This window comes from Suncus etruscus, chromosome 2 (assembly GCF_024139225.1).
Source record: "Suncus etruscus isolate mSunEtr1 chromosome 2, mSunEtr1.pri.cur, whole genome shotgun sequence".
Lineage (NCBI taxonomy): Eukaryota > Metazoa > Chordata > Mammalia > Eulipotyphla > Soricidae > Suncus > Suncus etruscus.
In genome coordinates, this window is record NC_064849.1 from 144,698,868 (window position 1) to 144,710,645 (window position 11,778).

An 11,778-nucleotide genomic window follows, 5' to 3' on the forward strand; every position below is an offset into this window, starting at 1 on the left:
TAGGCTGCCGGCCCTGTTCTACCACTTGCCCCCGAGCGTGGGAATCAGAGCGTCCTGCCGTTCACATCTCCTGCATTCCGTTTAGCGGAATCAATTAGGCAAGACAGACCCTCGGATTCCCCACCCCCTTTCCATTTTTGTCAGGTCTATATACGTCCTAATTATTTCAGTTTGGGATGCCAGAGCTGTTTCCTGGATAGACCTGATCATCCTTAAACAAAAAGAGAGGAGGGCGCACACGTGGGTTGTGGCGTAAATGTCACTTTCATTTCCAATGCTAGGCGCAGAGTAAGACAGAACATTTTTTTTAAACACTTTGACAAGAGGGGAGGCGATCTCGTCTCCATCATGTCTTTCTGCTTCAGTAGCTTCCTCAAGGAAACCCCCTTGGAACAGAGAAGCATCTGTCCTTGTATTTTGAATAGAAGAATAAAATCAGCCTTTGCTTTTTTTTTTTTCTTTTCATTTTCCCTGCTAGCTCTATGTCCTTAGTAGATATAAATTATTAAGCTTCCAGCATAAACTTTTCTGAAAGTCTAATTTCATATGATTTGTCATACAACCCACATGGCAGGTCATTTCCAAGCATAATCTTCACATTTTTCAGGAGAAGGGACCTCAGTAGGGAATTGCCTAAACCTATATATTATAGAATAATGTATAAGCTTGGTACCAGACATTTTGACTACAACTTTCTAAGAAAAAAAATTTAAAAAGCCATCATATACAAAGTTTTACCTAACTATAGGACCAGAACTGCACAAGTCTCTTCACCATCTTTACTCATTCACACTCCAATTCTCCTTTCCAGCTCCAACAACCCCTCAGAAAGTATCTGGCCCTATTTATATTTTGGTGTATGTATGTCACTCAACTTCCTCTAATCCCAGTTTAATCATAAGGAGAAAGAAAACAAAAACAAAGTTAGATTCAATAAGTATTCCTGACCTTTCTGGTTTTTACTGTCTCTTGGGTGTAGTCTTTCATTCTCACAAGCTCCCCGTCGATCTTGAAGGAGTTTTTACTTTCGGTTATCTAGCTTTATGAAGACCAATACACTCATACAGCTAGATAACCAAAGATAACAACTCGCTTCCCTCACACGCCTCTGTCTTCCTCTGGCCAGATTCCAGCTCCAGATCTTTTTCTGCCAGTACTGAAGAATAGTCCTCCTGGATATTTGCCGCATAGAAGATTCCTCCTTGGCTGTAAATAGGACCTGGTTTCTGTTTGTCTGTGCGGCTGAAACATCCAAACGAGATCTGTTGCTTTCAAAGTTTATTCCAAACTTTTTTTTTTCCTTTCAGCAAGTAATCTCCGCAGCGTTAGCCAACAATTCAACTATTAATATCAGAAAATAAAACCAGCTATTAAGGTGCAGCACGCTGTTAGGAATGAGCAGCAGCATCCGTCCCTTCTTAGGCCTCTATTTGCATTGTAAATTGCTTCATTCTCACGCAAGACTCTTTTGCCTCCCTCTATAAAGATGTTTAAAGCCATAGGCAATTTCCAGCGCAGGTTAAGAAGGAAGGAAAAAAAAACAAACAAACATTCCATTCTATAGAAGAAGTGGCAGCTGATTCAGGGATCTGTTCCTGATCCTTTGAGTTAGACACCATGAGATTTTTTTTTTTTAACCAAGCAGTGGCAGCTTGATTGCACACATCTTGTGTGTGTGTGGTGTGTGTATTTTAGGGGGAAGATCCTCGATTTCACAGGACTTCTAGGCTGGGGAGAAGATGCCGTCTTGCTGGCGGACTGCTGCCCCGGTCTGAAAGAAGGAGAAAAGGGCCATCATTGGAGGGGCTTTCACTGCCAAACCGCTGACCAGCCAGGCAAAGTCAAAGGTTCGAGACCACAGGGAGTACAAGGTAATGATGATGTCATGAGAAATCTCAAGTACCTGATTATTGATATGCATCAATGATCAGTCAACTACCCCACGTCAGCTGCCCGACCAAATAGTGGCCACAGTAGCACTGGCAGCATTGCTCCAAGCCCTATTTTCTCAATCAACATCTCTTCCACCAGCACTACCTACTGCTCCTGAAAAAGCAACCCACAGCCTTTTACTTCCTCGGTGCTAGTGTAGATCGCTCTAATATTCGAAGACTGGAAGAAATCTCTCTCTGAGGACAGATAAAAGCATTTCAGATCTGGGGAACGTCTTTGCCTGCATTTCTCTTCTGGCAGATTGCATGGGCAGACAGATGGAAGGCACTTTGCTATTGCTTAAAGCAAGGCCTTGCTTTCTGGGATTGGGAATCAGATCTGTATTATGCAGAGAGTCGATGGGTGATTACATTGACAATTTGCTCTGCTGTGGTGTTCTTAATGGATTCATAGCTCAGGCATGTTTTGCATTTTTGCACTATCGCACCAGGGCAGTAGATTTTGTTTTGTAAGTTCAAAGTGAATGCTTTAAGGAAGCCCTGACTTCATCCCATTTTTTGTTTGTTTTTAATAACTATTCAGGGTATGTGCCTTAGAATGTTAACACAGGTAAGTATAGCAGCAGTAGTTTCTAATACACATAACTGTGATGTAAAATTTTTCTACCTCTGTCTATAGATTTTTAGAGATTGATTTTTATAAAGAAAGACAAGAATGTACTAGCTTTGCTTATGAAATTATGGAAAACAGTAATTACCTTCTGAAAATTTACATGCAACACCTGGATGTTAAGAGCACAATTCTAACCTTGACTCCCTTATCCCACCTTCAATACTGGGAGTATCAGTATTAACTACATGGCCTCAATCCTTTTGTTTCTTTTGGGGGGGGGAGGACTTTTCATAGTATGATTATGACCACTTAAAATTATTCCTCTTTCTTCTTGGTAATGGATAAATATATTTAAAGCACCTAAAACATACACAAGTCTAATAGATGCCCCCCCAATAGAACATATAAGGTAATCTACGTGGTCACCTGGGTGAACCTTCTGAACTGTTCTCCAAGCTTATGAGATATGTTTATGGTATAACTATTCATTAAAATACCTATTAAGATGAAATGTCACAAAACTTTATATTCTCTTCACACATCACTAGTTTATCACAGTACTCTCACTTCTGTGTTGACTCTTTCTACTCCCCAGGACTAAAATACTTTCAGAATAGTTTCATTATTCTTTAAATTATTTATTTAATAATTGCAAATATGCTTACCAAATTACATTGGAGAATACATGCAAATCCTATAGAAAAATTGAACAGTAAGGAAGACCAAAACTGCTTAATCCAATCAAGTTTAAATAATATTACACTTATTAAAGATATGATTGAGTAATTAGTTGACAACTTTTCCCTAGATTCATTTTTTATTTATGTACTTTCTTGGTGAGCATCTTGTTCTCAATAATTTAGAATGACAATATAATGCGAATACCTTCTCCCTTATTTTTCTTAGCAAATTTTGCTAGAAACACAATTATTTCTGGCTGTATTGGGTTATATATAAAATATACATGGGTTATACATCTATAAAATGTATAAGGGAACTACAAACTAGATCATAGAAATCATAATCCCCTATTATTCTTGAACTATAAGGTCACAACATAAACTGCTGAATAAGAACTGAATTCTGAATGCACCAGAAATTAGATATATAGCAAAGCTTAACATGAAATATTTAATTAATAGTTTTGATATTGCCAAGATTCATTCATATTTTAGTCTATGGCATTTAGATACATGCCACAGTTGACTTTATGTAAAACTCTAATTAGTTTTGTAGCCTTGTAAGATTGAGAATATGTTGGCCTTTCTTTCCAAGATCTAAAAGCAGAATCATTAGTGATTTGGCATGAATTACATAAAGCAAGCATATGATCAGACAATTTCAGTTTTTTTTTAAGTTAAAACCCTATGAAATGCCAGATATTTAGAATAGTATTTTTGCTATATATACATCTGGTGGGAGCTGATGAAAGTTAGAACGATGTAATGCAAGAATCTCTAGATGTGTACATCACTCCTCTTTGGTAAAATTGTGAAAGCAATGCTGCTATACTTGCATAATTAACAATTAAATGCATCTGTATAATCCAAGTAATTGTATGAAAACCCAGAAACCAAGTATTTAAGATGCTTCTATAATTAAAAGTTACAGAAGATACTGTCTTAAAAGAGCACCTTCTAAATCAATGCCACATTCTCATATCAACTGACTCCAGAACTAGCTCCAATGCACGTTACATACAGTGGATTCATTCATGAGAGTCCCCCAAAAGTGATGAACACAGTCAACATAGTGGTTATAGACACATTGTTCATCAACCATTTAGCCAAGTAAACATTATACTGTTTAAACATCTCTCAAGGTATCGAGAAATAAGATTATATAGCAAAGCTTAACATGAAATATTTAATTAATATTTTTGATATTGCCAAGATGCATTCATATCTTAGTCTATCATATATACTTCAAAGAGTCTATTATAATCTAGGATATGAGACAAGTTGAAACAACTGTGCTCTCTAAAGAGTCCTAGCAGTGACTGTCATACATTGTCATGAACAACTATTAACACCTACATGCTTTCATTTCAGATTCTTTGCTTTTCAAAAGGCTATTTTTCTGAGCTACAGAATAGCCTGTGAAATCTGCATATTGAAGGATATGTTGAAAGCCAGTGTCTTTCCTGCTTATTCTCTAATAAATTCCCATTCATGGACATTAGATTTGGATGTGATTATCATGCTTGCTTTCTTTTATAGGTATCCAGATGGCTGAAATATAAATGGAAACATCCTGGTTTTCTTGGGAATAGACAATATATGCTTAAATGAAAAGTTATAATTTTTCACCTATTTGGATCAGAATTGTGCTAAACCATAAATACAAATACACCAGATTTGCCACCAATACTTACAACTGCTCTCTGAATCCCCTCTAGACTACAAAAGACTATGTAAGGAATTGGCTATCACCAAAATCCCCTTTTAATATTGAGTATGTATGAATCTTATGCATGCAAATCACAGCCCACCGATACAATCATGCTAACATTTTATATAAATATTATTTAATTTGCAGCAATTTGTATAGTTCAGGCAAGACACCTGACTAGCTCACTTTCTAATAAAAGTGTTCTACAATCTCTATTCTGAATCTTGTATTTCATTCTTAGAGGAAGTCACAGATTATGTTTGTATTATCCTTGGTGTATAATATACAAAGGCTACCTAAAAGGAAAAAAATGACCTATGGAAATTTGAATTTTTCTGTAATTTTATCTATTGCACAAACTTGGAGATATATAGCATATTGCAGGCTTGCCACCTAGTAAATAATATTCTATTTTGATCTTGTACAAAATTTTGATTTTGTCAAACATAAAATTTTAAATTACCTTTGGTTGGTTGGACTGTATTCATTGTATGCTTCTTTGTAGTATCCATCTATAAAACAGGCAAGAAAGCAAATAACCACAGTTTTAATATTTACACATAATCATATCTATATTTGACTTTATTTAAAGTACTGAATTTTCCTTTATTCCTTAAAATGCCAAAAGAGTTCATAAAAACCTTAGTACAATGTATCCTAGGCTTCAGTACTCACAGGGTTAAATATGCTAATTTGCATTTAAATGGGGACCTGCATGATAATGGGAATGCAAAATATGCAGAATCTGAAGAGGTTTGGGAAATTAATTTTTCTTTCTTCTTTCTTTTATTTTTACCTTGGAAGGTAAAGAGACTCTTAAGAAACATTAGAGATTTGACTATTGTAACCTGCCATACAAAAGAGGAGAGAGTTCTTCATGTAAGAATTTTAAGACTTGAACAGTCATCTTTTCTAAATGTTTTAAGGGACCGAATTTTCAGGCCTTTCAAACAATGGTAATCCCTGGGTAAATATCTAATCCATTAGAAAGATGCAAATAGTTTACTGTAAGGCCACAGTACGGTGATATGTGCATTCATATGTAAGGCTCCTGATTGGCTATTTCCTCCAGTAAATCAATGAATAATGTAAAACCTGATTGCTGTAAAGTGGTGGATTTTTAATTCCCTTCCTTCTCCTCCCCCTAGGAGTCGATATTCAAGAACTCATACACTCCCCCCAAATAGGCTGCTTTTCTTTCTATGATTTTTAAATGATCATTGTTATTTTAGAATGGTGGGGTGGGGCTACCAGTTTTGCAAAAATGAAAGTGCTGCACAGCTGTCTATGGGAACTCGTTTCTCAAGACAGCGTCCTAATTACTGGTGCCAAGGTGGGGAAGGAGGATGGAGGACGGAGGTGATCTAGAGAGAGGGAAGAAACTGGACCAGATCCCGTCCTTCTGGGCCCGTCAGCTACAGCTCCTAAACTGTCCCGGCCGTGGCCGTGACTTGACAGGGCCTGCGAATTAACTTCAGATCAATTCCACTGCAGCCCTGACCCCTCCAGACAGACTCCCATTCAAGCACCCGACACATTTGCAAGAGAAAACGCTGTAGACTGTAATGCAAATGCACTGCCTGATTCCCACCGCCCCGGGTTAAAGTCACACAATTTCTGCCCAAGGAGGATGGTTTTGCCTCCTTAAGCCGGCTCCGGGCTCCGAGCAAAGAGCCAAGAAACGGCCCCGCTCAGACTAGAAACGTCGGAAGCCGAAAAAGCTCGGAGTCCCAATCTTGATGCATCTGAACTTGGAATAACCCTGGAAAGCGGCCTTTCACTTCCCAGACTCCAAAAGGCAAAGAAAAGGGAAAGTAGAAAACGGCAGCTCCAATTAGTTACCAAGTTTCTAACCCGATCCAATCAGACACTTACTTCCCTGCCAAGTAATTGCAACTTGGAGGAGGTTAAAGGAGAATTAATCAAAAAAGCAAGTCCTGAATTGAAATAGCTGAAATACAGTTATAATGTTGCCTCTAGATTTTAAGGGGAAAGGTCCCATCGCCAGCAACATCACAAAATTACATTATATATATATATATATATATATATATATATATATATATATATATATATATATATATGTCATATATATCCCTTCCCTTTCCAACGTGGCATCTCTGAAACCGAGGGCCAGGCCGCTGGATAATTAGCAGACCTAGCCTAGACAACTCAATAGATCAACAGGTTTAGCATCAAGACACGATCAATTAGCAAAGCCTGGACTAGCTCTCGAAGCGGCCCGTTGCGGGGCTCGGCGGGCTAGGTGAGGAGCTCGGGCACCGGGCAACAGCGGACGCCGCTGGCCCAGGGCCGAGGCTGTGTTGCCGCCTGCGGGCCACGAGGATAGATACTCACTTGCTCTCCTTCCAGCGTTCGGGAGTGATGCCCCCCAAATCCAGCAGGACGGAAATCAAGAAGCCGATCAAAATACAAGATCCAGAGTCACCAGGCGGCTGCAGACACAAACAAGTTCCTTTAGGCGTCTCAGAAAAACAAAAAAAATAAAAAATGAAAAAAAAATTTTTTTTAGATCATCCCGCGCCAGAGCACATTTAAAACTGCCGCTCAAATTCCACACTGTGATTCTTGCTTGATTGCGTCTAAAATAGTTTAAACGAATCTTCCCTTCTGGGGAGATTAGGGTGCAAAAGACGAAGGCAGGGGAAAAAAAGCCAACATCCCCCCTCCTTCCCCCCACGTCAGGCACTTGCTCTCTGAGTCTCGGAGTGGAGAGTGAAGTGGTGTGTGAGGCTCGGCAAGTTTTTGGGGGGGCTGTCCAAGGTCTAGTCCAGCCCCCTCTGCCGAGGAGGACGTGCTCTGAAACTCAACCAATTTCCCCACAGCTTTTGTTACTGATGAACTGAAGCCCTATTGTTCATCCATTGCCACGGTCTTTTTCAGTCCCCACACTAGGTTCTGCGTTGCCAGAGATAATGAATTTGCACCCAAACCTCTCATAGTCCCTTTCTGACAGACGGAACAAATTAGAAATGTCTCGTCTGAAGGAGGGCAATGGCTACATTTTCCTATTGTAGGAAGCAAAGCACACATTTCTTTGGAAACTTTCTTTGGCCTTTTCTATCTTTTATTTTCTTCTCCCTCTTTCTCCCCCTACAGTTTTTCTCCCCTGTTCATGTTTTTAAGACTCATTGCTTAAAAGAATGGTCTCATCTTGTTTTCCCAATGCATCATTTTATGTAACTTGAGGGATATTTTCTATCTAGCTTCTTCCCTCTCCCACCTCCCCCTCCAAGAGGACTCCCTTGGCAATTTTATTTACAAACTTAGAGAATGACCTTTTGACTTGCATACTTTTTTCCCCCTCTTTTTTTTTTCCCAGAAAGGTCTTTTGGTTCAAGTCCCCCTTCCTCGTTGGTCCCCCATTTTTGTTGCTGTTGTGATTGTGGTTGTTAAATGTGTCTGGCTTCAAGACTAGCAATTCACTATGGAGATTTAAAAAAAAAAATTTTTATTTAATTTTCACTCGAGCTACTCAAAAGCTACCAAGGATGTGCCAGAGGGGTTATGCATTGGAGGGAGAGAAAAAAGCCACGCGTATTTATGTGTGTGTGTGTGTGTGTGTGTGTGTGTGTGAAGAAAAAGTGCGTGAATGTTTTCCAGGGAAAGAGAGAGAGCTGTAGGAGGGTGTGGGTGGGACTTTGCAGAGGGAAGGGTGGGGGCCTCGAGGGGAAGGTGGGTTTTCTGGAACCCAAGCTGGGGAGGTGAGAGCGGGGGTGCTTGCTGGTAGCGAGGGAGGAGGGTGCAGGAATCCATCCAGCGGGGGGGGGGGGAGGCCGGAGCCCCTTGGGCCTGTTTGCCCGCGCGGGCCCACCGCAGCCAGCCGTGGCGCGGGTGTCAGCGCTCTTGGCAGCCCGTTCCGAGCGTGCGTGCGCGCGTGCCACCCGGGGCGGCGGGAATTGTGTTGGGGGGCGGTGGTGTGGGTGGGGGGTGAGCGGTAAAAATGCCAGCCAGTGGCCCTGATGGAAATGAAGCCCGCAGGGAGCGGCGGGGCTGTAATGAGAGCCGCGGGGTCGGCCCCCCAGCTTTCCCGCCAAGTGCAGCGGGAGGACAGACAGCCAAGCGTGTCCGGGGCGGGAGGGCCCCCCGCCAGCCAGCCGCGCGCGCCCGCCCGCCTCTCGCGCTCACGCACTGCACACAGCCCCTCGGTAGGCGTGGGGCCTGCCTGGGTAGCCAGGAGCAAGTCAAGAAAACAAAGCTTGGGCTGCGAGGTGGAACGAAGAAAAAGGCGGCCTTGGCAGCGCGGGGTAGGGCTGGGAAAGCTGACACCGCACCCCCTTATTTTTTTTTCCCCCTTTATGCCAGTCCTGGTCTCGCTCTGCCCTTTGGTCGCGGCTCTGCAGGGCTCCGGCCTAGCAGAGGCCGAGGACCATTTCTAAGTCGCCTGCAAGAGAGTGGCGAGCGGGGAGGCGGACTTGCATGTGCATTAGATGCCAGCGCCACCCCCTTTCCACCACCCCGCCTGCCAAGAGGGCACGCACTCGCTGCTGCGCGGGGCTGGGTTGGGGGCGACTCCAGGCCTCCCTGCAGAGTCGCCTGGACTCGCTCGATCCGTACCGAGGATTCGGAGCCCAAATGCAAAAAAATAAAATTAAAAAAAAAATAATACAGCAGGCTGAATTTGCCAGGGCAGCGCCCCAGGCTACAGCCCTGTATAAGGCTCACCCCGATTTTCCTAGACAATGTAATCGGGAGGGCCTGCTTCATCAGACCGCTTGCTCGGACCTCTTCCTTCCAAGGGGTGAAATGCAACTCCAGACCTGTTCTGCTATGCTCTGGACTGTCACAGAGAAAGCCCCCTGCCCCCCTCGACGTGGAGGTTGGGGAGACCCTAACGCCTCAGCTCACTCACGAAGCCTACCAACCCGTGCAGCTTTGCAAAGACACAACACCACACACACACACACACACACACACACACACACACACACACACACACACACACCACTCCCATCACATTGCAATGCAAGTTACTGGTAGGGCTGTTAATGAAGCCCAGGAACCTACTGGGTGCCCAGGTAAATCGGACCCCACACCAGAAGTCCCCACCGGTTGGCAGGGCCATTTACCTCTCCCTACTGGAAACACGTGTAGCTTATCGTGTTTTAGGAGTGATTTGCTGGGGCCTGAGGTCTCCACCTCCTCTTCTTGTGGCGAAAAGCCAAAAGAAAAAAAAAAAGAAAAACAAACAAAGAAACAAACAAACAAAAAAAACCCCAAAATCCTGCTCCATTGCCAATCTTCTTTCTGATAAGCTACCCACGCATTGGATTCCAGCATTTGGGGATGGTATGGGATTTGTTAGCGTTCGTTTCTTATGGTCTGTTGTTTGGGGGGGTGTATTGTTTTTCTGGGGAAAACAAAAAATATAAATAAATAAATAAACAAACAAATAAATAAATCAAGCCACCACCAAAACGTGCATTGGCGGGGCCAGAGGCGCGGGACTAGCATGCGTGTGCGGCCGGAGACTGGCGAGGTGGGAAGCCGGGCGGTGGATAAAGGAGGAGGAGGAGGAGGAGGAGGAGGCTCGTACTTCCCCAAGGTTGGCACGGGGTGGCACCCCTGGCCCCCGCGGGCCCGGGCTCGGCCGCCACCGCCGCTGTCGCCGCCGGCTCTCGCAGGCTCTGCGGGCTGCCGCTCCGTGTTTTCCCCCATCCCGGCTTCACGTTCAAGGTTTAGCTGCGAGGTCACGTCCATTGACGTCAGCTCCCAGTCTCCCTCCACGTCCGGCTCCATTTACATACATCAAGGAAATTAGGGCATTAAAAAAATATGCAAATCCTGCGCCAAGAGGAGCCGCAACGTTCCAGGAGCGATCGCCTTTTATTGAAGCTTTTAATTAAAGGGGCCAGTTGGCCAGCCCCTGAAACAACCGCCAAAACCCCCCAAAAGAGAAAAATAAACGCTATAGCCTTCGGGATCGGTTGTTTCGGCTCCTGTTCTGGGGGCGGCTGAGGACCGCTGGCTGCCCGGCTCGGAGAAGCACAGGTTAGAGGAGGCAGCTCCAGCCCATGCATAATCAGGGCTCCGCGGCGCCTCCATTCTTTCCTCCTCCTCCTCCTCCTTCTCCTCCTCCTCCCTCCTCCTCTCCTCCTCTCCTCCTCTCCTCCTCCTCCTCTCCTCTCCTCTCTCTTCTTCTCCCTCCTCCTCCTCTCCCTCCTCCTCCTCTACCACCACCACCTCTTCTCCTCCTCCCCTCTCCTCCTCCTCCTCCTACTCCCGTTGGTTCCAGCGTGTATTATTTTTAATACTGATGCATATGTAAAGATATATTTGCATTTTTAATTCGCGAAAAGTTCAGGTTGTGTGTCGTTTTGTGGATTCTACACCTCCCTTTTTATTTTTATAATTTTTCGCTATTTAATATGTCTATCTGTCTCTCGTTCTTTTCTATCTGTATTTTTTTTTTTGGCGAGTGTTTGCTGCTATCTTTTGCTAGATGATATGCACAGTTGCCTCCCTGCTTATTTATTTAAGGCATCCAAGATGCACATCTGTCATGTATGTATGTCGTGCCAGATGTGTAACCTCCTGGTTTGGTTCTTAACGACACTATTTTTTTTTCTTTCCTGTTATACCTCCTCGATGGACTTAAATGCCCATTGCTCCAGGCTCAAAGTTGGTTTAATTAACTTCATTTGCAAAAAAAAAAAAAAAAAAAAGAACGGAGAGAGACACTGCTCAGGCCAGTGCATTTGGGATACTGTACGTATAAAGGCAAGTGATTCTGAAGAGTTCTAAAGAATTGTTTGTGCTGATTAACTGAGAGGTGCGGCACTCATTCACAACCCTATTGCTTTCTAGCATTTCTTACTGCTCCCCCCTTATCTATTTTAAAATGTGTAGACACTGTAATGG

The 11,778-nt window shown here is 43.3% G+C and overlaps 1 long non-coding RNA gene across 1 annotated transcript in view; it reads right to left on the minus strand.

Moving 5' to 3' along the window:
• The window catches only part of LOC126001992 (uncharacterized), a 139,255-nt gene extending 133,847 nt beyond the window's left edge, over positions 1-5,408 (minus strand). The window contains exon 1 of the long non-coding RNA XR_007492882.1: positions 5,360-5,408. This is a non-coding gene — a long non-coding RNA (uncharacterized LOC126001992). The remainder of the gene's footprint in view (positions 1-5,359) is intronic.
• Positions 5,409-11,778: the final 6,370 nt, after the last annotated feature.